We start from the raw sequence: 26,564 nt of genomic DNA, 5'->3' as shown, positions 1-26,564 counted from the left end.
TCGACCCTGGGACCGGGGACACCAGGTCTATCCCATGGCCGGCGTGACACTATGTCTAATCCGGGGACGGCGGGACACATGGTCTGCCCCAGGGCCGTGGAGAACAGGTCTACCCCGGGGCCGGAGGGATACCAGGTCTACCCGGGATCCAGCGGGACACCAGGTCTACCCCGTGGCCGGGGACACCAGGTCTACCCCGCCGCCCGGGACACCAGGTCTACTCCGGGGCTGGCGGGACACCAGGTCTACCCCGCCGCCTGGGAAACCAGGTCTACCCCGCCGCCCGGGACACCAGGTCTACCCCGGGCCGCGGGACACCAGGTCTACCCCGCCGCCCGGGACACCAGGTCTATCCCGGGGCCTTGGACACCAGCTCTACCCCGGGCCCCGGGACACCAGGTCTACCCCGGGGCCAGTGGGACACAAGGTCTACCCCGCCGCCCGAAACACCAGGTCTACCCCGGGGCCGGCGGGATACCAGGTCTACCCCGCCGCCCGGGACACCAGGTCTACCCCGGCGCCCGGGACACCAGGTCTACCCCGGGCCGCGGGACACCAGGTCTACCCCGGGGCCGGCGGGACACCAGGCCTACCCCGGGGCCGGCGGGACACCAGGTCTACCCCGGGGCCCGGGACACCAGGTCTACCCCGCCGCCCGGGACACCAGGTCTACCCCGGGGCCTTGGACACCAGGTCTACCCCGGTTATTAGGACACCAGGTCTACCCCGGGCCCCGGGACACCAGGTCTACCCCAGATGCGGCGGGACACCAGGTCTACCACGGATCCGGCGGGAACCCAGGTCTACCCCGTGGCCGGGGACACCAGGTCTACCCCGAGGCCGGCGGGACACCAGGTCTTCCCCGGAGCCTGGGACACCAGGTCTACCCCGGATGCGGCGGGACACCAGGTCTACCCCGTGGCCGTGGACACCAAGTCTGCCCCTGGTCCGGCGGGACACCAGGTCTACCCCGTGGCCGGGGACACCAGGTCTACCCCGGGTCCGGCGAGACACCAGGTCTACCCCGGGGCCGGGGACACCAGGTCTATCCCGGGGCCCGGAACACCAGGTCTACCCCGCCGCCCGGGACACCAGGTCTACTCCGGGGCCGGCGGGACACCAGGTCTACCCCGCCGCCTGGGAAACCAGGTCTACCCCGCCGCCCGGGACACCAGGTCTACCCTGGGCCGCGGGACACCAGGTCTACCCCGCCGCCCGGGACACCAGGTCTATCCCGGGGCCTTGGACACCAGCTCTACCCCGGGCCCCGGGACACCAGGTCTACCCTGGGGCCGGAGGGACACAAGGTCCACCCCGGGGCCGGCGGGACACGAGGTCTACCCCGGGGCCCGGGACACCAGGTCTACCCCGGCGCCTGGGACACCAGGTCTACCCCGGGGCCTTGGAAACCAGGTCTACCCCGGTTATTGGGACACCAGGTCTACCCCGGAGCCCGGGACACCAGGTCTACCCCGGATCCGGCGGGACACCAGGTCTACCCCGCCGCCCGGGACACCAGGTCTACGCCGGGGCCCGGGACACCAGGTCTACCCCGGATCCGTCGGGACTCATGGTCTACCCCGTGGTCGGGGACACCAGGTCTACCCCGTGGGCGGGGAAACCTGGTCTACCTCGTGTCCTGGGAAACCAGGTCTACCCCGGGGCCGGGGACACCAGGTCTACCCCTGGGCCGGCGGGACACAATGTCTAACCCAGGGACGGCGGGACACATGTTCTGCCCCGGGGCCGGGGACAACAGGTCTACCCCCGGGCCGGCGAGACACCAGGTCTACCCCGGATCCGGCGGGACACCAGGTCTAAGACGTGGCTGGGGACACCAGGCCTACCCCATGTCCCGGGACACCAGGTCTGCCCCTGGGCCGGCGGAACACCTGGTCTACCACGTGGCTGGGGACAGCAGGTCTACCCCGGACCCCGGGAAAACAGGTCTACCCCGGATCCGGCGGAACCCATACTCGACCCAGTCGTCGGGGACACCAGGTCTACCCCGGGGCCGGGGACACGAGGTCTACCCCTGGGCCGGCGAGACATCAGGTCTACCCCGGATCCGGCAGGTCACCAGGTCTACCCCGTGGCCGGGGATACCAGGTCTACCCTGCGGCCGGCGGCTCACTATGTCTAACCCGTGGACGGCGGGACACATGGTCTGCCCCGGGGCCGGGGACAAGAGGTCTACCCCTGGGCCGGCGAGACATCAGGTCTACCCCGGATCCGGCGGGACACCAGGTCTACCCCGGATCCTGCGGGACACCAGGTCTACCCCGGAGCCCGGGGACACCAGGTCTACCCCTCGGCCGGCGGGACACCAGGTCTACCCCGGATCCGGCGGGACACCATGTCTACCCCGTGGCCGGCGACACCAGGTCTACCCCGGGGCCGGCGGGACACCAGGTCTATCCCGGAGCCCGGGACACCAGGTCTACCCCGGATCCGGCGGGACAGCAGGTCTACCCCGTGGCCGGGGACACCAGGTCTACCCCTGGGCCGGCGGGACAAAAGGTCTACCCCATAGACCGCGGGACACCAGGTCTACCCCGTATGGGGCGGAACAGCAGGTCTAACCCGTGGCCGGGGACACCATGTCTACCCCGGATTCGGAGGGACACCAGGTCTACCCCGTGGCCGGGGCACCAGGTCTACCTCGGATGCGGCGGGACACCAACTCTACATCATGGCCGGGGACACCAGGTCTCCCCCTGTGCTGGCGGGACACCAGGTCTACCCCAAATCTGGCAGGACACCAGATCTACCCCTGGTCATCCGGGACACAAGGTCTACCCTGGATCCAGTGGGAAACCAGGTCTACCCCGTGGCCGGTGACACCAGGTCTACCCCGGGGCCCGGGACACCAGGTCTACCCCGCCGCCCGGGACACCAGGTCTACCCCGGGCCGCGAGACACCAGGTCTACCCCGCCGCCCGGGACACCAGGTCTACCCCGGGGCCTTGGACACCAGGTCTACCCCGGTTATTAGGACACCAGGTCTACCCCGGGGCCGGCGGGACACCAGGTCTACCCCGGGGCCCGGGACACCAGGTCTACCCCGCCGCCCGGGATACCAGGTCTACCCCGGGGCCTTGGACACCAGGTCTACCCCGGTTATTAGGACACCAGGTCTACTCCGTGTCCATGGACACCCGGTCTACCCCGTGGCCGGGGAAACCAGGTCTATCCCGGAGCCCGGGACACCAGGTCGACCCTGGGACCGGGGACACCAGGTCTATCCCATGGCCGGCGTGACACTATGTCTAACCCGGGGACGGCGGGACACATGGTCTGCCCCAGGGCCGTGGAGAACAGGTCTACCCCGGGGCCGGAGGGATACCAGGTCTACCCGGGATCCAGCGGGACACCAGGTCTACCCCATGGCTGGGAACAACAGGTCTACCTCGTGTCCAGGGACACCAGGTCTACCCCGGATCTGGCGGGACACCAGATCTACCCCGTGGACAGGGACACCAGGTCTACTCCTGGGCCAGCGGGACGCCAGGTCTACCCTGGATCCGGTGGGACAGCAGGTCTACCCCGTGTCCGGGGACACAAGGTCTTACCCGGGGCCAGCGGGACACCAGGTCTACCTCGTGTCCCGGGACACCCGGTCTACCCCGGGGCTGGGGACACAAGGTCTACCCGGGGACGGCGGGAAACCAGGTCTACCCTGGAGCCCGGTACAACAGGTCTACCCCGGATCCGGCGGGACTCATCGTCTACCCCGTGGTCGGGGACACCAGGTCTACCCCGGATCCGGCGGGACACCAGGTCTACCCCGGATCCTGCGGGACACCAGGTCTACGCCGGGGCCCGGGACACCAGGTCTACCCCGGATCCGTCGGGACACCAGTCTACCCCGTGGCCGGGGACACCAGGTCTACCCCGGATCCGGCGGGACACCAGGTGTACCCCGGATCCGGCGGGACAACAGGTCTACCCCGGAGCCCGGGGACACCAGGTCTACCCCGGGGCCGGCGGGACACCAGGTCTACCCCGGATCCGGCGGGACACCAGGTCTACCCCGCGGCCGGGGACACCAGGTCTACCCCTCGGCCGGCGGGACACCAGGTCTATCCCGGAGCTGGCGGGACAGCAGGTCTACCCCGTGGCCCGGGACACCACGTCTAACCCGGGGCCGGCGGGACACCAGGTCTACCCCGTGGCCGGGGACACCAGGTCTACCCCTGGGCCGGCGGGACAACAGGTCTACCCCTGAGACGGCGGGACACCAGGTCTACCCGGTATGGGGCGGAACAGCAGGTCTAACCCGTGGCCGGGGACACCATGTCTACCCCGGATTCGGCGGGACACCAGGTCTATCCCGTGGCCGGGGGCACCAGGTCTACCTCGGATCCGGCGGGACACCAAGTCTACATCATGGCCGGGGACACCAGGTCTCCCCCTGTGCCGGCGGGACACCAGGTCTGCCCCGAATCTGGCAGGACACCAGATCTACCCCTGGTCCTCTGGGACACCAGGTCTACCCTGGATCCGGTGGGAAACCAGGTCTACCCCGTGGCCGGTGACACCAGGTCTACCCCGGGGCCCGGGACACCAGGTCTATCCCGCCGCCCGGGACACCAGGTCTACCCCGGGGCCGGCGGGACACCAGGTCTACCCCGCCGCCCGGGACACCAGGTCTACCCCGGGCCGCGAGACACCAGGTCTACCCCGCCGCCCGGGACACCAGGTCTACCCCGGGGCCTTGGACACCAGGTCTACCCCGGGCCCCGGGACACCAGGTCTACCCCGGGGCCGGCGGGACACCAGGTCTACCCCGGGGCCGGCGGGACACCAGGTCTACCCCGGGGCCCGGGACACCAGGTCTACCCCGCCGCCCGGGATACCAGGTCTACCCCGGGGCCTTGGACACCAGGTCTACCCCGGTTATTAGGACACCAGGTCTACTCCGTGTCCATGGACACCCGGTCTACCCCGTGGCCAGGGAAACCAGGTCTATCCCGGAGCCCGGGACACCAGGTCGACCCTGGGACCGGGGACACCAGGTCTATCCCATGGCCGGCGTGACACTATGTCTAATCCGGGGACGGCGGGACACATGGTCTGCCCCAGGGCCGTGGAGAACAGGTCTACCCCGGGGCCGGAGGGATACCAGGTCTACCCGGGATCCAGCGGGACACCAGGTCTACCCCGTGGCCGGGGACACCAGGTCTACCCCGCCGCCCGGGACACCAGGTCTACTCCGGGGCTGGCGGGACACCAGGTCTACCCCGCCGCCTGGGAAACCAGGTCTACCCCGCCGCCCGGGACACCAGGTCTACCCCGGGCCGCGGGACACCAGGTCTACCCCGCCGCCCGGGACACCAGGTCTATCCCGGGGCCTTGGACACCAGCTCTACCCCGGGCCCCGGGACACCAGGTCTACCCCGGGGCCAGTGGGACACAAGGTCTACCCCGCCGCCCGAAACACCAGGTCTACCCCGGGGCCGGCGGGATACCAGGTCTACCCCGCCGCCCGGGACACCAGGTCTACCCCGGCGCCCGGGACACCAGGTCTACCCCGGGCCGCGGGACACCAGGTCTACCCCGGGGCCGGCGGGACACCAGGCCTACCCCGGGGCCGGCGGGACACCAGGTCTACCCCGGGGCCCGGGACACCAGGTCTACCCCGCCGCCCGGGACACCAGGTCTACCCCGGGGCCTTGGACACCAGGTCTACCCCGGTTATTAGGACACCAGGTCTACCCCGGGCCCCGGGACACCAGGTCTACACCAGATGCGGCGGGACACCAGGTCTACCACGGATCCGGCGGGAACCCAGGTCTACCCCGTGGCCGGGGACACCAGGTCTACCCCGAGGCCGGCGGGACACCAGGTCTTCCCCGGAGCCTGGGACACCAGGTCTACCCCGGATGCGGCGGGACACCAGGTCTACCCCGTGGCCGTGGACACCAAGTCTGCCCCTGGTCCGGCGGGACACCAGGTCTACCCCGTGGCCGGGGACACCAGGTCTACCCCGGGTCCGGCGAGACACCAGGTCTACCCCGGGGCCGGGGACACCAGGTCTATCCCGGGGCCCGGAACACCAGGTCTACCCCGCCGCCCGGGACACCAGGTCTACTCCGGGGCCGGCGGGACACCAGGTCTACCCCGCCGCCTGGGAAACCAGGTCTACCCCGCCGCCCGGGACACCAGGTCTACCCTGGGCCGCGGGACACCAGGTCTACCCCGCCGCCCGGGACACCAGGTCTATCCCGGGGCCTTGGACACCAGCTCTACCCCGGGCCCCGGGACACCAGGTCTACCCTGGGGCCGGAGGGACACAAGGTCCACCCCGGGGCCGGCGGGACACGAGGTCTACCCCGGGGCCCGGGACACCAGGTCTACCCCGGCGCCTGGGACACCAGGTCTACCCCGGGGCCTTGGAAACCAGGTCTACCCCGGTTATTGGGACACCAGGTCTACCCCGGAGCCCGGGACACCAGGTCTACCCCGGATCCGGCGGGACACCAGGTCTACCCCGCCGCCCGGGACACCAGGTCTACGCCGGGGCCCGGGACACCAGGTCTACCCCGGATCCGTCGGGACACCAGTCTACCCCGTGGCCGGGGACACCAGGTCTACCCCGGATCCGGCGGGACACCAGGTGTGCCCCGGATCCGGCGGGAACACAGGTCTACCCCGGAGCCCGGGGACACCAGGTCTACCCCGGGGCCGGCGGGACACCAGGTCTACCCCGGATCCGGCGGGACACCAGGTCTACCCCGCGGCCGGGGACACCAGGTCTACCCCTCGGCCGGCGGGACACCAGGTCTATCCCGGAGCTGGCGGGACAGCAGGTCTACCCCGTGGCCCGGGACACCACGTCTAACCCGGGGCCGGCGGGACACCAGGTCTACCCCGTGGCCGGGGACACCAGGTCTACCCCTGGGCCGGCGGGACAACAGGTCTACCCCTGAGACGGCGGGACAACAGGTCTACCCGGTATGGGGCGGAACAGCAGGTTTAACCCGTGGCCGGGGACACCATGTCTACCCCGGATTCGGCGGGACACCAGGTCTATCCCGTGGCCGGGGGCACCAGGTCTACCTCGGATCCGGCGGGACACCAAGTCTACATCATGGCCGGGGACACCAGGTCTCCCCCTGTGCCGGCGGGACACCAGGTCTGCCCCGAATCTGGCAGGACACCAGATCTACCCCTGGTCCTCTGGGACACCAGGTCTACCCTGGATCCGGTGGGAAACCAGGTCTACCCCGTGGCCGGTGACACCAGGTCTACCCCGGGGCCCGGGACACCAGGTCTATCCCGCCGCCCGGGACACCAGGTCTACCCCGGGGCCGGCGGGACACCAGGTCTACCCCGCCGCCCGGGACACCAGGTCTACCCCGGGCCACGAGACACCAGGTCTACCCCGCCGCCCGGGACACCAGGTCTATCCCGGGGCCTTGGACACCAGGTCTACCCCGGGCCCCGGGACACCAGGTCTAACCCGGGGCCGGCGGGACACCAGGTCTACCCCGGGGCCGGCGGGACACCAGGTCTACCCCGGGGCCCGGGACACCAGGTCTACCCCGCCGCCCGGGATACCAGGTCTACCCCGGGGCCTTGGACACCAGGTCTACCCCGGTTATTAGGACACCAGGTCTACTCCGTGTCCATGGACACCCGGTCTACCCCGTGGCCAGGGAAACCAGGTCTATCCCGGAGCCCGGGACACCAGGTCGACCCTGGGACCGGGGACACCAGGTCTATCCCATGGCCGGCGTGACACTATGTCTAATCCGGGGACGGCGGGACACATGGTCTGCCCCAGGGCCGTGGAGAACAGGTCTACCCCGGGGCCGGAGGGATACCAGGTCTACCCGGGATCCAGCGGGACACCAGGTCTACCCCGTGGCTGGGAACAACAGGTCTACCTCGTGTCCAGGGACACCAGGTCTACCCCGGATCTGGCGGGACACCAGATCTACCCCGTGGACAGGGACACCAGGTCTACTCCTGGGCCAGCGGGACGCCAGGTCTACCCTGGATCCGGTGGGACAGCAGGTCTACCCCGTGTCCGGGGACACAAGGTCTTACCCGGGGCCAGCGGGACACCAGGTCTACCTCGTGTCCCGGGACACCCGGTCTACCCCGGGGCTGGGGACACAAGGTCTACCCGGGGACGGCGGGAAACCAGGTCTACCCTGGAGCCCGGTACAACAGGTCTACCCCGGATCCGGCGGGACTCATCGTCTACCCCGTGGTCGGGGACACCAGGTCTACCATGGGTCCCGGGACACCAGGTCTACACCGGATCCTGTGGGACACCAGGTCTACTCCGTGGCCGGGAACACCAGGTCTACCCCGTGGCTGGGGACACCAGGTCTTCCCCGTGTCCCGGGTCACCATGTCTACCCTTGGGCCGGCGGGATACCACGTCTACACCGTGGATGGCAGGACACCAGGTCTACCCCGTATGTGGCGGGACAGCAGGTCTAAACCGTGGCCGGGGACACAAGGTCGACCCCGGATCCGGCGGGACTCATGGTCTACCCCGTGGTCGGGGACACCAGGTCTACCCCGTGGGCGGGGAAACCTGGTCTACCTCGTGTCCTGGGAAACCAGGTCTACCCCGGGGCCGGGGACACCAGGTCTACCCCTGGGCCGGCGGGACACAATGTCTAACCCAGGGACGGCGGGACACATGTTCTGCCCCGGGGCCGGGGACAACAGGTCTACCCCCGGGCCGGCGAGACACCAGGTCTACCCCGGATCCGGCGGGACACCAGGTCTAAGACGTGGCTGGGGACACCAGGCCTACCCCATGTCCCGGGACACCAGGTCTGCCCCTGGGCCGGCGGAACACCTGGTCTACCACGTGGCTGGGGACAGCAGGTCTACCCCGGACCCCGCGAAAACAGGTCTACCCCGGATCCGGCGGAACCCATACTCGACCCAGTCGACGGGGACACCAGGTCTACCCCGGGGCCGGGGACACGAGGTCTACCCCTGGGCCGGCGAGACACCAGGTCTACCCCGGATCCGGCAGGTCACCAGGTTTACCCCGTGGCCGGGGACACCAGGTCTACCCTGCGGCCGGCGGCTCACTATGTCTAACCCGTGGACGGCGGGACACATGGTCTGCCCCGGGGCCGGGGACAAGAGGTCTACCTTGGGGACGGCGGGACACCAGGTCTACCCCGGATCTGGCGGGACACCAGGTCTACCCCGGATCCGGCGGGAAACCAGGTCTACCCCGTGGCCGGTGACACCAGGTCTACATCGTGTCCCGGGACACCAGGTCTACCCCTGGGCCGGCGGGACACAAGGTCTACCCTGGATCCGGTGGGACAGCAGGTCTACCCCTGGGCCGGGGACACCAAGTCAACCCCGTGTCCGGGGACACCAGATCTACCTCTTGCCTCGGGCCACCCGGTCTACCCCTGTGCCGGCGGGACAACAGGTCTACCCCATGGACGGCGGGAAACCAGGTCTACCCCGTATGGGGCGGAACAGCAGGTCTAACCCGTGGCCGGGGACACCACGTCTACCCCGGATCCGGCGGGACACCAGGTCTACCCCGTGGCCGGGGGCACCAGGTCTACCTCGGATCCGGAGGGACACCAGGTCTACCCCGAATCTGGCAGGACACCAAATCTACCCCTGGTCCGCTGGGACACCAGGTCTACTCTGGATCCGGTGGGAAACCAGGTCTACCCCGTGGCCGGGGACACCAGGTCTACCCCGGGTCCCCGGACACCAGGTCTAACCCGTGGCTGCGGAAACCAGGTCTAGTCCGGAGCCCGGGACAACAGGTCTACCCCTGATCCGGCGGGATTCATGGCCTACCCCGTGGTCGTGGACACCAGATCTACGGTGTGGCTGGGGACACCAGGTCTACCCCGGGGCTGCCAGGACACCAGGTCTTCCCCGGATCCGGCGGGACTCATGCTCTACCCTGTCGTCGGGGACACCAGGTCTACCCCGGGGCCGGGGACACTAGGTCTACCCCTGGGCCGGCGGGACACCAGGTCTATCCCGGAGCCCGGGACACCAGGTCTACCCCGGAGCCCAGGGACACCAGGTCTACCCCGGGGCCGGCGGGACACCAGGTCTACCCCGGATCCGGCGGGACACCAGGTCTACCCCGCGGCCGGGGACACCAGGTCTACCCCTCGGCCGGCGGGACACCAGGTCTATCCCGGAGCCCGGGACACCAGGTCTACCCCGGATCCGGCGGGACAGCAGGTCTACCCCATGGCCGGGGACACCACGTCTACCCCGGGGCCGGCGGGACACCAGGTCTACCCCGTGGCCGGGGACACAAGGTCTACCCCTGGGCCGGCGGGACAACAGGTCTACCCCATAGACGGTGGGACACCAGGTCCACCCGGTATGGGGCGGAACAGCAGGTCTAACCCGTGGCCGGGGACATCATGTCTACCCCGGATTCGGCGGGACACCAGGTCTATCCCGTGGCCGGGGGCACCAGGTCTACCTCGGATCCGGCGGGACACCAAGTCTACATCATGGCCGGGGACACCAGGTCTCCCCCTGTGCCGGCGGGACACCAGGTCTGCCCCGAATCTGGCAGGACACCAGATCTACCCCTGGTCCTCTGGGACACCAGGTCTACCCTGGATCCGGTGGGAAACCAGGTCTACCCCGTGGCCGGTGACACCAGGTCTACCCCGGGGCCCGGGACACCAGGTCTATCCCGCCGCCCGGGACACCAGGTCTACCCCGGGCCCGGCGGGACACCAGGTCTACCCCGCCGCCCGGGACACCAGGTCTACCCCGGGCCGCGAGACACCAGGTCTACCCCGCCGCCCGGGACACCAGGTCTACCCCGGGGCCTTGGACACCAGGTCTACCCCGGGCCCCGGGACACCAGGTCTACCCCGGGGCCGGCGGGACACCAGGTCTACCCCGGGGCCGGCGGGACACCAGGTCTACCCTGGGGCCCGGGACACCAGGTCTACCCCGCCGCCCGGGATACCAGGTCTACCCCGGGGCCTTTAACACCAGGTCTACCCCAGTTATTAGGACACCAGGTCTACTCCGTGTCCATGGACACCCGGTCTACCCCGTGGCCGGGGAAACCAGGTCTATCCCGGAGCCCGGGACACCAGGTCGACCCTGGGACCGGGGACACCAGGTCTATCCCATGGCCGGCGTGACACTATGTCTAACCCGGGGACGGCGGGACACATGGTCTGCCCCAGGGCCGTGGAGAACAGGTCTACCCCGGGGCCGGAGGGATACCAGGTCTACCCGGGATCCAGCGGGACACCAGGTCTACCCCGTGGCTGGGAACAACAGGTCTACCTCGTGTCCAGGGACACCAGGTCTACCCCGGATCTGGCGGGACACCAGATCTACCCCGTGGACAGGGACACCAGGTCTACTCCTGGGCCAGCGGGACGCCAGGTCTACCCTGGATCCGGTGGGACAGCAGGTCTACCCCGTGTCCGGGGACACAAGGTCTTACCCGGGGCCAGCGGGACACCAGGTCTACCTCGTGTCCCGGGACACCCGGTCTACCCCGGGGCTGGGGACACAAGGTCTACCCAGGGACGGCGGGAAACCAGGTCTACCCTGGAGCCCGGTACAACAGGTCTACCCCGGATCCGGCGGGACTCATCGTCTACCCCGTGGTCGGGGACACCAGGTCTACCATGGGTCCCAGGACACCAGGTCTACACCGGATCCTGTGGGACACCAGGTCTACTCCGTGGCCGGGAACACCAGGTCTACCCCGTGGCTGGGGACACCAGGTCTTCCCCGTGTCCCGGGTCACCATGTCTACCCTTGGGCCGGCGGGATACCACGTCTACACCGTGGATGGCAGGACACCAGGTCTACCCCGTATGTGGCGGGACTCATGGTCTACCCCGTGGTCGGGGACACCAGGTCTACCCCGTGGGCGGGGAAACCTGGTCTACCTCGTGTCCTGGGAAACCAGGTCTACCCCGGGGCCGGGGACACCAGGTCTACCCCTGGGCCGGCGGGACACAATGTCTAACCCAGGGACGGCGGGACACATGTTCTGCCCCGGGGCCGGGGACAACAGGTCTACCCCCGGGCCGGCGAGACACCAGGTCTACCCCGGATCCGGCGGGACACCAGGTCTAAGACGTGGCTGGGGACACCAGGCCTACCCCATGTCCCGGGACACCAGGTCTGCCCCTGGGCCGGCGGAACACCTGGTCTACCACGTGGCTGGGGACAGCAGGTCTACCCCGGACCCCGGGAAAACAGGTCTACCCCGGATCCGGCGGAACCCATACTCGACCCAGTCGTCGGGGACACCAGGTCTACCCCGGGGCCGGGGACACGAGGTCTACCCCTGGGCCGGCGAGACACCAGGTCTACCCCGGATCCGGCAGGTCACCAGGTCTACCCCGTGGCCGGGGACACCAGGTCTACCCTGCGGCCGGCGGCTCACTATGTCTAACCCGTGGACGGCGGGACACATGGTCTGCCCCGGGGCCGGGGACAAGAGGTCTACCTTGGGGACGGCGGGACACCAGGTCTACCTCGTGTCCCGGGACACCCGGTCTACCCCGGGGCTGGGGACACAAGGTCTACCCGGGGACGGCGGGAAACCAGGTCTACCCTGGAGCCCGGTACAACAGGTCTACCCCGGATCCGGCGGGACTCATCGTCTACCCCGTGGTCGGGGACACCAGGTCTACCCCGGATCCGGCGGGACACCAGGTCTACCCCGGATCCTGCGGGACACCAGGTCTACCCCGGAGCCCGGGGACACCAGGTCTACCCCGGGGCCGGCGGGACACCAGGTCTACCCCGGATCCGGCGGGACACCAGGTCTACCCCGTGGCCGGCGACACCAGGTCTACCCCGGGGCCGGCGGGACACCAGGTCTATCCCGGAGCCCGGGACACCAGGTCTACCCCGGATCCGGCGGGACAGCAGGTCTACCCCGTGGCCGGGGACACCACGTCTACCCCGGGGCCGGCGGGACACCAGGTCTACCCCGTGGCCGGGGACACCAGGTCTACCCCGGGGCCGGCGGGACAACAGGTCTACCCCATAGACAGCGGGACACCAGGTCTACCCCGTATGGGGCGGAACAGCAGGTCTATCCCGTGGCCGGGGACACCATGTCTACCCTGGATTCGGAGGGACACCAGGTCTACCCCGTGGCCGGGGCACCAGGTCTACCTCGGATGCGGCGGGACACCAAGTCTACATCATGGCCGGGGACACCAGGTCTCCCCCTGTGCCGGCGGGACACCAGGTCTACCCCAAATCTGGCAGGACACCAGATCTACCCCTGGTCATCCGGGACACCAGGTCTACCCTGGATCCAGTGGGAAACCAGGTCTACCCCGTGGCCGGTGACACCAGGTCTACCCCGGGGCCCGGGACACAAGGTCTACCCCGCCGCCCGGGACACCAGGTCTACCCCGGGGCCGGCGGGACACCAGGTCTACCCCGGGCCGCGGGACACCAGGTCTACCCCGGGGCCGGCGGGACACCAGGCCTACCCCGGGGCCGGCGGGACACCAGGTCTACCCCGCCGCCCGGGACACCAGGTCTACCCCGGGGCCTTGGACACCAGGTCTACCCCGGTTATTAGGACACCAGGTCTACCCCGGGCCCCGGGACACCAGGTCTACCCCAGATGCGGCGGGACACCAGGTCTACCCCGGATCCGGCGGGAACCCAGGTCTACCCCGTGGCCGGGGACACCAGGTCTACCCCGAGGCCGGCGGGACACCAGGTCTTCCCCGGAGCCCGGGACACCAGGTCTACCCCGGATGCGGCGGGACACCAGGTCTACCCCGTGGCCGTGGACACCAAGTCTGCCCCGGGTCCGGCGGGACACCAGGTCTACCCCGTGGCCGGGGACACCAGGTCTACCCCGCCGCCCGGGACACCAGGTCTACTCCGGGGCCGGCGGGACACCAGGTCTACCCCGCCGCCTGGGACACCAGGTCTACCCCGCCGCCCGGGACACCAGGTCTACCCTGGGCCGCGGGACACCAGGTCTACCCCGCCGCCCGGGACACCAGGTCTATCCCGGGGCCTTGGACACCAGCTCTACCCCGGGCCCCGGGACACCAGGTCTACCCCGGGGCCGGTGGGACACAAGGTCTACCCCGCCGCCCGGGACACCAGGTCTACCCCGGGGCCGGCGGGATACCAGGTCTACCCCGCCGCCCGGGACACCAGGTCTACCCCGCCGCCCGGGACACCAGGTCTACCCCGGGCCGCGGGACACCAGGTCTACCCCGGGGCCGGCGGGACACCAGGTCTACCCCGGGGCCGGCGGGACACCAGGTCTACCCCGGGGCCCGGGACACCAGGTCTACCCCGGGGCCTTGGACACCAGGTCTACCCCGGTTAATAGGACACCAGGTCTACCCCGGATCCGGCGGGAACCCAGGTCTACCCCGTGGCCGGGGACACCAGGTCTACCCCGAGGCCGGCGGGACACCAGGTCTTCCCCGGAGCCCGGGACACCAGGTCTACCCCGGATGCGGCGGGACACCAGGTCTACCCCGTGGCCGTGGACAACAAGTCTGCCCCGGGTCCGGCGGAACACCAGGTCTACCCCGGGGCCGGGGACACCAGGTCTACCCCGGGTCCGGCGAGACACCAGGTCTACCCCGGGGCCGGGGACACCAGGTCTACTCCGGGGCCGGCGGGACACCAGGTCTACCCCGCCGCCTGGGAAACCAGGTCTACCCCGCCGCCCGGGACACCAGGTCTACCCTGGGCCGCGGGACACCAGGTCTACCCCGCCGCCCGGGACACCAGGTCTATCCCGGGGCCTTGGACACCAGCTCTACCCCGGGCCCCGGGACACCAGGTCTACCCTGGGGCCGGTGGGACACAAGGTCTACCCCGGGGCCGGCGGGACACGAGGTCTACCTCGGGGCCCGGGACACCAGGTCTACCCCGGCGCCTGGGACACCAGGTCTACCCCGGGGCCTTGGAAACCAGGTCTACCCCGGTTATTGGGACACCAGGTCTACCCCGGAGCCCGGGACACCAGGTCTACCCCGGATCCGGCGGGACACCAGGTCTACCCCGCCGCCCGGGACACCAGGTCTACGCCGGGGCCCGGGACACCAGGTATACCCCGGATCCGTCGGGACACCAGTCTACCCCGTGGCCGGGGACACCAGGTCTACCCCGGATCCGGCCTGTCACCAGGTGTACCCCGGATCCGGCGGGACAACAGGTCTACCCCGGAGCCCGGGGACACCAGGTCTACCCCGGGGCCGGCGGGACACCAGGTCTACCCCGGATCCGGCGGGACACCAGGTCTACCACGCGGCCGGGGATACCAGGTCTACCCCGGGGCCGGCGGGACACCAGGTCTATCCCGGAGCCCGGGACACCAGGTCTACCCCGGATCCGGCGGGACAGCAGGTCTACCCCGTGGCCGGGGACACCACGTCTACCCCGGGGCCGGCGGGACACCAGGTCTACCCCGTGGCCGGGGACACCAGGTCTACCCCTGGGCCGGCGGGACAACAGGTCTACCCCTGAGACGGCGGGACACCAGGTCTACCCGGTATGGGGCGGAACAGCAGGTCTAACCCGTGGCCGGGGACACCATGTCTACCCCGGATTCGGCGGGACACCAGGTCTATCCCGTGGCCGGGGGCACCAGGTCTACCTCGGATCCGGCGGGACACCAAGTCTACATCATGGCCGGGGACACCAGGTCTCCCCCTGTGCCGGCGGGACACCAGGTCTGCCCCGAATCTGGCAGGACACCAGATCTACCCCTGGTCCTCTGGGACACCAGGTCTACCCTGGATCCGGTGGGAAACCAGGTCTACCCCGTGGCCGGTGACACCAGGTCTACCCCGGGGCCCGGGACACCAGGTCTATCCCGCCGCCCGGGACACCAGGTCTACCCCGGGGCCGGCGGGACACCAGGTCTACCCCGCCGCCCGGGACACCAGGTCTACCCCGGGCCGCGAGACACCAGGTCTACCCCGCCGCCCGGGACACCAGGTCTACCCCGGGGCCTTGGACACCAGGTCTACCCCGGGGCCGGCGGGACACCAGGTCTACCCCGGGGCCGGCGGGACACCAGGTCTACCCCGGGGCCCGGGACACCAGGTCTACCCCGCCGCCCGGGATACCAGGTCTACCCCGGGGCCTTGGACACCAGGTCTACCCCGGTTATTAGGACACCAGGTCTACTCCGTGTCCATGGACACCCGGTCTACCCCGTGGCCGGGGAAACCAGGTCTATCCCGGAGCCCGGGACACCAGGTCGACCCTGGGACCGGGGACACCAGGTCTATCCCATGGCCGGCGTGACACTATGTCTAACCCGGGGACGGCGGGACACATGGTCTGCCCCAGGGCCGTGGAGAACAGGTCTACCCCGGGGCCGGAGGGATACCAGGTCTACCCGGGATCCAGCGGGACACCAGGTCTACCCCGTGGCTGGGAACAACAGGTCTACCTCGTGTCCAGGGACACCAGGTCTACCCCGGATCTGGCGGGACACCAGATCTACCCCGTGGACAGGGACACCAGGTCTACTCCTGGGCCAGCGGGACGCCAGGTCTACCCTGGATCCGGTGGGACAGCAGGTCTACCCCGTGTCCGGGGACACAAGGTCTTACCCGGGGCCAGCGGGACACCAGGTCTACCTCGTGTCCCGGGACACCCGGTCTACCCCGGGGCTGGGGACACAAGGTCTACCCGGGGACGGCGGGAAACCAGGTCTACCCTGGAGCCCGGTACAACAGGTCTACCCCGGATCCGGCGGGACTCATCGTCTACCCCGTGGTCGGGGACACCAGGTCTACCCCGGATCCGGCGGGACACCAGGTCTACCCCGGAGCCCGGGGACACCAGGTCTACCCCGGGGCCGGCGGGACACCAGGTCTACCCCGGATCCGGCGGGACACCATGTCTACCCCGTGGCCGGCGACACCAGGTCTACCCCGGGGCCGGCGGGACACCAGGTCTATCCCGGAGCCCGGGACACCAGGTCTACCCCGTATGTGGCGGGACAGCAGGTCTACCCCGTGGCCGGGGACACCACGTCTACCCCTGGGCCGGCGGGACAAAAGGTCTACCCCATAGACCGCGGGACACCAGGTCTACCCCGTATGGGGCGGAACAGCAGGTCTAACCCGTGGCCGGGGACACCATGTCTACCCCGGATTCGGAGGGACACCAGGTCTACCCCGTGGCCGGGGCACCAGGTCTACCTCGGATGCGGCGGGACACCAAGTCTACATCATGGCCGGGGACACCAGGTCTCCCCCTGTGCCGGCGGGACACCAGGTCTACCCCAAATCTGGCAGGACACCAGATCTACCCCTGGTCATCCGGGACACAAGGTCTACCCTGGATCCAGTGGGAAACCAGGTCTACCCCGTGGCCGGTGACACCAGGTCTACCCCGGGGCCCGGGACACCAGGTCTACCCGGCCGCCCGGGACACCAGGTCTACCCCGGGCCGCGAGACACCAGGTCTACCCCGCCGCCCGGGACACCAGGTCTACCCCGGGGTCTTGGACACCAGGTCTACCCCGGTTATTAGGACACCAGGTCTACCCCGGGGCCGGCGGGACACCAGGTCTACCCCGGGGCCCGGGACACCAGGTCTACCCCGCCGCCCGGGATACCAGGTCTACCCCGGGGCCTTGGACACCAGGTCTACCCCGGTTATTAGGACACCAGGTCTACTCCGTGTCCATGGACACCCGGTCTACCCCGTGGCCGGGGAAACCAGGTCTATCCCGGAGCCCGGGACACCAGGTCGACCCTGGGACCGGGGACACCAGGTCTATCCCATGGCCGGCGTGACACTATGTCTAACCCGGGGACGGCGGGACACATGGTCTGCCCCAGGGCCGTGGAGAACAGGTCTACCCCGGGGCCGGAGGGATACCAGGTCTACCCGGGATCCAGCGGGACACCAGGTCTACCCCGTGGCTGGGAACAACAGGTCTACCTCGTGTCCAGGGACACCAGGTCTACCCCGGATCTGGCGGGACACCAGATCTACCCCGTGGACAGGGACACCAGGTCTACTCCTGGGCCAGCGGGACGCCAGGTCTACCCTGGATCCGGTGGGACAGCAGGTCTACCCCGTGTCCGGGGACACAAGGTCTTACCCGGGGCCAGCGGGACACCAGGTCTACCTCGTGTCCCGGGACACCCGGTCTACCCCGGGGCTGGGGACACAAGGTCTACCCGGGGACGGCGGGAAACCAGGTCTACCCTGGAGCCCGGTACAACAGGTCTACCCCGGATCCGGCGGGACTCATCGTCTACCCCGTGGTCGGGGACACCAGGTCTACCCCGGATCCGGCGGGACACCAGGTCTACCCCGGATCCTGCGGGACACCAGGTCTACCCCGGAGCCCGGGGACACCAGGTCTACCCCGGGGCCGGCGGGACACCAGGTCTACCCCGGATCCGGCGGGACACCAGGTCTACCCCGTGGCCGGCGACACCAGGTCTACCCCGGGGCCGGCGGGACACCAGGTCTATCCCGGAGCCCGGGACACCAGGTCTACCCCGGATCCGGCGGGACAGCAGGTCTACCCCGTGGCCGGGGACACCACGTCTACCCCGGGGCCGGCGGGACACCAGGTCTACCCCGTGGCCGGGGACACCAGGTCTACCCCTGGGCCGGCGGGACAACAGGTCTACCCCATAGACGGCGGGACACCAGGTCTACCCCGTATGGGGCGGAACAGCAGGTCTAACCCGTGTCCGGGGACACCATGTCTACCCCGGATTCGGAGGGACACCAGGTCTACCCCGTGGCCGGGGCACCAGGTCTACCTCGGATGCGGCGGGACACCAAGTCTACATCATGGCCGGGGACACCAGGTCTCCCCCTGTGCCGGCGGGACACCAGGTCTACCCCAAATCTGGCAGGACACCAGATCTACCCCTGGTCATCCGGGACACCAGGTCTACCCTGGATCCAGTGGGAAACCAGGTCTACCCCGTGGCCGGTGACACCAGGTCTACCCCGGGGCCCGGGACACCAGGTCTACCCCGCCGCCCGGGACACCAGGTCTACCCCGGGGCCGGCGGGACACCAGGTCTCTCCCGCCGCCCGGGACACCAGGTCTACCCCGCCGCCCGGGACACCAGGTCTACCCCGGGCCGCGGGACACCAGGTCTACCCCGGGGCCGGCGGGACACCAGGCCTACCCCGGGGCCGGCGGGACACCAGGTCTACCCCGGGGCCCGGGACACCAGGTCTACCCCGCCGCCCGGGAAACCAGGTCTACCCCGGTTATTAGGACACCAGGTCTACCCCGGGCCCCGGGACACCAGGTCTACCCCAGATGCGGCGGGACACCAGGTCTACCCCGGATCCGGCGGGAACCCAGGTCTACCCCGTGGCCGGGGACACCAGGTCTACCCCGAGGCCGGCGGGTCACCAGGTCTTCCCCGGGGCCGGGGACAAGAGGTCTACCTTGGGGACGGCGGGACACCAGGTCTACCCCGGATCCGGCGGGACACCAGGTCTACCCCGGATCCGGCGGGAAACCAGGTCTACCCCGTGGCCGGTGACACCAGGTCTACATCGTGTCCCGGGACACCAGGTCTACCCCTGGGCCGGCGGGACACAAGGTCTACCCTGGATCCGGTGGGACAGCAGGTCTACCCCTGGGCCGGGGACACCAAGTCAACCCCGTGTCCGGGGACACCAGATCTACCTCTTGCCTAGGGCCACCCGGTCTACCGCTGTGCCGGCGGGACAACAGGTCTACCCCATGGACGGCGGGAAACCAGGTCTACCCCGTATGGGGCGGAACAGCAGGTCTAACCCGTGGCCGGGGACACCACGTCTACCCCGGATCCGGCGGGACACCAGGTCTACCCCGTGGCCGGGGGCACCAGGTCTACCTCGGATCCGGAGGGACACCAGGTCTACATCATGGCCGCGGACACCAGGTCTCCCGCTGTGCCGGCGGGACACCAGGTCTACCCCGAATCTGGCAGGACACCAAATCTACCCCTGGTCCGCTGGGACACCAGGTCTACTCTGGATCCGGTGGGAAACCAGGTCTACCCCGTGGCCGGGGACACCAGGTCTACCCCGGGTCCCCGGACACCAGGTCTAACCCGTGGCTGCGGAAACCAGGTCTAGTCCGGAGCCCGGGACAACAGGTCTACTCCTGATCCGGCGGGATTCATGGCCTACCCCGTGGTCGTGGACACCAGATCTACGGTGTGGCTGGGGACACCAGGTCTACCCCGGGGCTGCCAGGACACCAGGTCTTCCCCGGATCCGGCGGGACTCATGCTCTACCCTGTCGTCGGGGACATCAAGTCTACATCATGGCCGGGGACACCAGGTCTCCCCCTGTGCCGGCGGGACACCAGGTCTGCCCCGAATCTGGCAGGACACCAGATCTACCCCTGGTCCTCTGGGACACCAGGTCTACCCTGGATCCGGTGGGAAACCAGGTCTACCCCGTGGCCGGTGACACCAGGTCTACCCCGGGGCCCGGGACACCAGGTCTATCCCGCCGCCCGGGACACCAGGTCTACCCCGGGGCCGGCGGGACACCAGGTCTACCCCGCCGCCCGGGACACCAGGTCTACCCCGGGCCGCGAGACACCAGGTCTACCCCGCCGCCCGGGACACCAGGTCTACCCCGGGGCCTTGGACACCAGGTCTACCCCGGGGCCGGCGGGACACCAGGTCTACCCCGGGGCCGGCGGGACACCAGGTCTACCCCGGGGCCCGGGACACCAGGTCTACCCCGCCGCCCGGGATACCAGGTCTACCCCGGGGCCTTGGACACCAGGTCTACCCCGGTTATTAGGACACCAGGTCTACTCCGTGTCCATGGACACCCGGTCTACCCCGTGGCCGGGGAAACCAGGTCTATCCCGGAGCCCGGGACACCAGGTCGACCCTGGGACCGGGGACACCAGGTCTATCCCATGGCCGGCGTGACACTATGTCTAACCCGGGGACGGCGGGACACATGGTCTGCCCCAGGGCCGTGGAGAACAGGTCTACCCCGGGGCCGGAGGGATACCAGGTCTACCCGGGATCCAGCGGGACACCAGGTCTACCCCGTGGCTGGGAACAACAGGTCTACCTCGTGTCCAGGGACACCAGGTCTACCCCGGATCTGGCGGGACACCAGATCTACCCCGTGGACAGGGACACCAGGTCTACTCCTGGGCCAGCGGGACGCCAGGTCTACCCTGGATCCGGTGGGACAGCAGGTCTACCCCGTGTCCGGGGACACAAGGTCTTACCCGGGGCCAGCGGGACACCAGGTCTACCTCGTGTCCCGGGACACCCGGTCTACCCCGGGGCTGGGGACACAAGGTCTACCCAGGGACGGCGGGAAACCAGGTCTACCCTGGAGCCCGGTACAACAGGTCTACCCCGGATCCGGCGGGACTCATCGTCTACCCCGTGGTCGGGGACACCAGGTCTACCCCGGATCCGGCGGGACACCAGGTCTACCCCGGATCCTGCGGGACACCAGGTCTACGCCGGGGCCCGGGACACCAGGTCTACCCCGGATCCGTCGGGACACCAGTCTACCCCGTGGCCGGGGACACCAGGTCTACCCCGGGTCCCCGGACACCAGGTCTAACCCGTGGCTGCGGAAACCAGGTCTAGTCCGGAGCCCGGGACAACAGGTCTACCCCTGATCCGGCGGGATTCATGGCCTACCCCGTGGTCGTGGACACCAGATCTACGGTGTGGCTGGGGACACCAGGTCTACCCCGGGGCTGCCAGGACACCAGGTCTTCCCCGGATCCGGCGGGACTCATGCTCTACCCTGTCGTCGGGGACACCAGGTCTACCCCGGGGCCGGGGACACTAGGTCTACCCCTGGGCCGGCGGGACACCAGGTCTATCCCGGAGCCCGGGACACCAGGTCTACCCCGGAGCCCAGGGACACCAGGTCTACCCCGGGGCCGGCGGGACACCAGGTCTACCCCGGATCCGGCGGGACACCAGGTCTACCCCGCGGCCGGGGACACCAGGTCTACCCCTCGGCCGGCGGGACACCAGGTCTATCCCGGAGCCCGGGACACCAGGTCTACCCCGGATCCGGCGGGACAGCAGGTCTACCCCATGGCCGGGGACACCACGTCTACCCCGGGGCCGGCGGGACACCAGGTCTACCCCGTGGCCGGGGACACAAGGTCTACCCCTGGGCCGGCGGGACAACAGGTCTACCCCATAGACGGTGGGACACCAGGTCCACCCGGTATGGGGCGGAACAGCAGGTCTAACCCGTGGCCGGGGACATCATGTCTACCCCGGATTCGGCGGGACACCAGGTCTATCCCGTGGCCGGGGGCACCAGGTCTACCTCGGATCCGGCGGGACACCAAGTCTACATCATGGCCGGGGACACCAGGTCTCCCCCTGTGCCGGCGGGACACCAGGTCTGCCCCGAATCTGGCAGGACACCAGATCTACCCCTGGTCCTCTGGGACACCAGGTCTACCCTGGATCCGGTGGGAAACCAGGTCTACCCCGTGGCCGGTGACACCAGGTCTACCCCGGGGCCCGGGACACCAGGTCTATCCCGCCGCCCGGGACACCAGGTCTACCCCGGGCCCGGCGGGACACCAGGTCTACCCCGCCGCCCGGGACACCAGGTCTACCCCGGGCCGCGAGACACCAGGTCTACCCCGCCGCCCGGGACACCAGGTCTACCCCGGGGCCTTGGACACCAGGTCTACCCCGGGCCCCGGGACACCAGGTCTACCCCGGGGCCGGCGGGACACCAGGTCTACCCCGGGGCCGGCGGGACACCAGGTCTACCCTGGGGCCCGGGACACCAGGTCTACCCCGCCGCCCGGGATACCAGGTCTACCCCGGGGCCTTTAACACCAGGTCTACCCCAGTTATTAGGACACCAGGTCTACTCCGTGTCCATGGACACCCGGTCTACCCCGTGGCCGGGGAAACCAGGTCTATCCCGGAGCCCGGGACACCAGGTCGACCCTGGGACCGGGGACACCAGGTCTATCCCATGGCCGGCGTGACACTATGTCTAACCCGGGGACGGCGGGACACATGGTCTGCCCCAGGGCCGTGGAGAACAGGTCTACCCCGGGGCCGGAGGGATACCAGGTCTACCCGGGATCCAGCGGGACACCAGGTCTACCCCGTGGCTGGGAACAACAGGTCTACCTCGTGTCCAGGGACACCAGGTCTACCCCGGATCTGGCGGGACACCAGATCTACCCCGTGGACAGGGACACCAGGTCTACTCCTGGGCCAGCGGGACGCCAGGTCTACCCTGGATCCGGTGGGACAGCAGGTCTACCCCGTGTCCGGGGACACAAGGTCTTACCCGGGGCCAGCGGGACACCAGGTCTACCTCGTGTCCCGGGACACCCGGTCTACCCCGGGGCTGGGGACACAAGGTCTACCCAGGGACGGCGGGAAACCAGGTCTACCCTGGAGCCCGGTACAACAGGTCTACCCCGGATCCGGCGGGACTCATCGTCTACCCCGTGGTCGGGGACACCAGGTCTACCATGGGTCCCAGGACACCAGGTCTACACCGGATCCTGTGGGACACCAGGTCTACTCCGTGGCCGGGAACACCAGGTCTACCCCGTGGCTGGGGACACCAGGTCTTCCCCGTGTCCCGGGTCACCATGTCTACCCTTGGGCCGGCGGGATACCACGTCTACACCGTGGATGGCAGGACACCAGGTCTACCCCGTATGTGGCGGGACTCATGGTCTACCCCGTGGTCGGGGACACCAGGTCTACCCCGTGGGCGGGGAAACCTGGTCTACCTCGTGTCCTGGGAAACCAGGTCTACCCCGGGGCCGGGGACACCAGGTCTACCCCTGGGCCGGCGGGACACAATGTCTAACCCAGGGACGGCGGGACACATGTTCTGCCCCGGGGCCGGGGACAACAGGTCTACCCCCGGGCCGGCGAGACACCAGGTCTACCCCGGATCCGGTGGGACACCATGTCTAAGACGTGGCTGGGGACACCAGGCCTACCCCATGTCCCGGGACACCAGGTCTGCCCCTGGGCCGGCGGAACACCTGGTCTACCACGTGGCTGGGGACAGCAGGTCTACCCCGGACCCCGGGAAAACAGGTCTACCCCGGATCCGGCGGAACCCATACTCGACCCAGTCGTCGGGGACACCAGGTCTACCCCGGGGCCGGGGACACGAGGTCTACCCCTGGGCAGGCGAGACACCAGGTCTACCCCGGATCCGGCAGGTCACCAGGTCTACCCCGTGGCCGGGGACACCAGGTCTACCCTGCGGCCGGCGGCTCACTATGTCTAACCCGTGGACGACGGGACACATGGTCTGCCCCGGGGCCGGGGACAAGAGGTCTACCTTGGGTACGGCGGGACACCAGGTCTACCCCGTATCCGGCGGGACACCAGGTCTACCCCGGATCCGGCGGGAAACCAGGTCTACCCCGTGGCCGGTGACACCAGGTCTACATCGTGTCCCGGGACACCAGGTCTACCCCTGGGCCGGCGGGACACAAGGTCTACCCTGGATCCGGTGGGACAGCAGGTCTACCCCTGGGCCGGGGACACCAAGTCAACCCCGTGTCTGGGGACACCAGATCTACCTCTTGCCTCGGGCCACACGGTCTACCCCTGTGCCGGTGGGACAACAGGTCTACCCCATGGACGGCGGGAAACCAGGTCTACCCCGTATGCGGCGGAACAGCAGGTCTAACCCGTGGCCGGGGAAACCACGTCTACCCCGGATCCGGCGGGACACCAGGTCTACCCCGTGGCCGGGGGCACCAGGTCTACCTCGGATCCGGAGGGACACCAGGTCTACCCCGTGGCCGGGGAAACCAGGTCTACCCCGGGTCCGGCGGGACACCAGGTCTACTCCGGAGCCCGGGACACCAGGTCTACCCCGGGTCCGGCAAGACACCAGGTCTACCCCGGAGCCCGGGACACCAGGTCTACCCCGGATCCGGCGGGACACCAGGTCTACCCCGCCGCCCGGGACACCAGGTCAACCCCGGGGACCGGGACACCAGGTCTACCCCAGGCCCCGGGACACCAGGTCTACCCCGGGGCCCGGAACACCAGGTCTACACCGCCGACCGGGACTCCAGGTCTACCCCGGGGCCTTGGACACCAGGTCTACCCCGGTTATTAGGACACCAGGTCTACCCCGCCGCCCGGGACACCAGGTCTACCCCGGGGCCGGCGGGACACCAGGTCTACCCCGGTGCCTGGGACACCAGGCCTACCCCGGATCCGGCGGGACACCGGGTCTACCTCGCCGCCCGGGACACCAGGTCTACCCCGCATCCAGCGGGACACCAGGTCTACCTCGTGGCCGGGGACACCAGGTCTACCCCGAGGCCGGCGGGACACCAGGTCTACCCCGGAGCCCGGGACACCAGGTCTACCCCGGATGCGGCGGGACACCAGGTCTACCCCGTGGCCGGGGACACCAGGTCTACCCCGGATCCGGCGGGACACCAGGTCTACCCCGTGGCCGGGGAAACCAGGTGTACCCCGGGTCCGGCGGGACACCAGGTCTACCCCGTGGCCGGGGACACCAGGTCTACCCCGGGGCCGGCGGGTCACCAGGTCTACCCCGGATTCGGCGGGACACCAGGTCTACCTCGTGTCCCGGGACACCCGGTCTACCCCGGGGCTGGGGACACAAGGTCTACCCGGGGACGGCGGGAAACCAGGTCTACCCTGGAGCCCGGTACAACAGGTCTACCCCGGATCCGGCGGGACTCATCGTCTACCCCGTGGTCGGGGACACCAGGTCTACCCCGGATCCGGCGGGACACCAGGTCTACCCCGGATCCTGCGGGACACCAGGTCTACCCCGGAGCCCGGGGACACCAGGTCTACCCCGGGGCCGGCGGGACACCAGGTCTACCCCGGATCCGGCGGGACACCAGGTCTACCCCGTGGCCGGCGACACCAGGTCTACCCCGGGGCCGGCGGGACACCAGGTCTATCCCGGAGCCCGGGGCACCAGGTCTACCCCGGATCCGGCGGGACAGCAGGTCTACCCCGTGGCCGGGGACACCACGTCTACCCCGGGGCCGGCGGGACACCAGGTCTACCCCGTGGCCGGGGACACCAGGTCTACCCCTGGGCCGGCGGGACAACAGGTCTACCCCATAGACAGCGGGACACCAGGTCTACCCCGTATGGGGCGGAACAGCAGGTCTAACCCGTGGCCGGGGACACCATGTCTACCCCGGATTCGGAGGGACACCAGGTCTACCCCGTGGCCGGGGCACCAGGTCTACCTCGGATGCGGCGGGACACCAAGTCTACATCATGGCCGGGGACACCAGGTCTCCCCCTGTGCCGGCGGGACACCAGGTCTACCCCAAATCTGGCAGGACACCAGATCTACCCCTGGTCATCCGGGACACCAGGTCTACCCTGGATCCAGTGGGAAACCAGGTCTACCCCGTGGCCGGTGACACCAGGTCTACCCCGGGGCCCGGGACACAAGGTCTACCCCGCCGCCCGGGACACCAGGTCTACCCCGGGGCCGGCGGGACACCAGGTCTACCCCGGGCCGCGGGACACCAGGTCTACCCCGGGGCCGGCGGGACACCAGGCCTACCCCGGGGCCGGCGGGACAC

This window comes from Melospiza georgiana, chromosome 30 (genome assembly GCF_028018845.1).
Source record: "Melospiza georgiana isolate bMelGeo1 chromosome 30, bMelGeo1.pri, whole genome shotgun sequence".
Classification (NCBI taxonomy): Eukaryota; Metazoa; Chordata; class Aves; order Passeriformes; family Passerellidae; genus Melospiza; species Melospiza georgiana.
The sequence above is the reverse complement of the archived record's forward strand: the minus strand, read 5'-3'. Positions refer to the sequence as shown.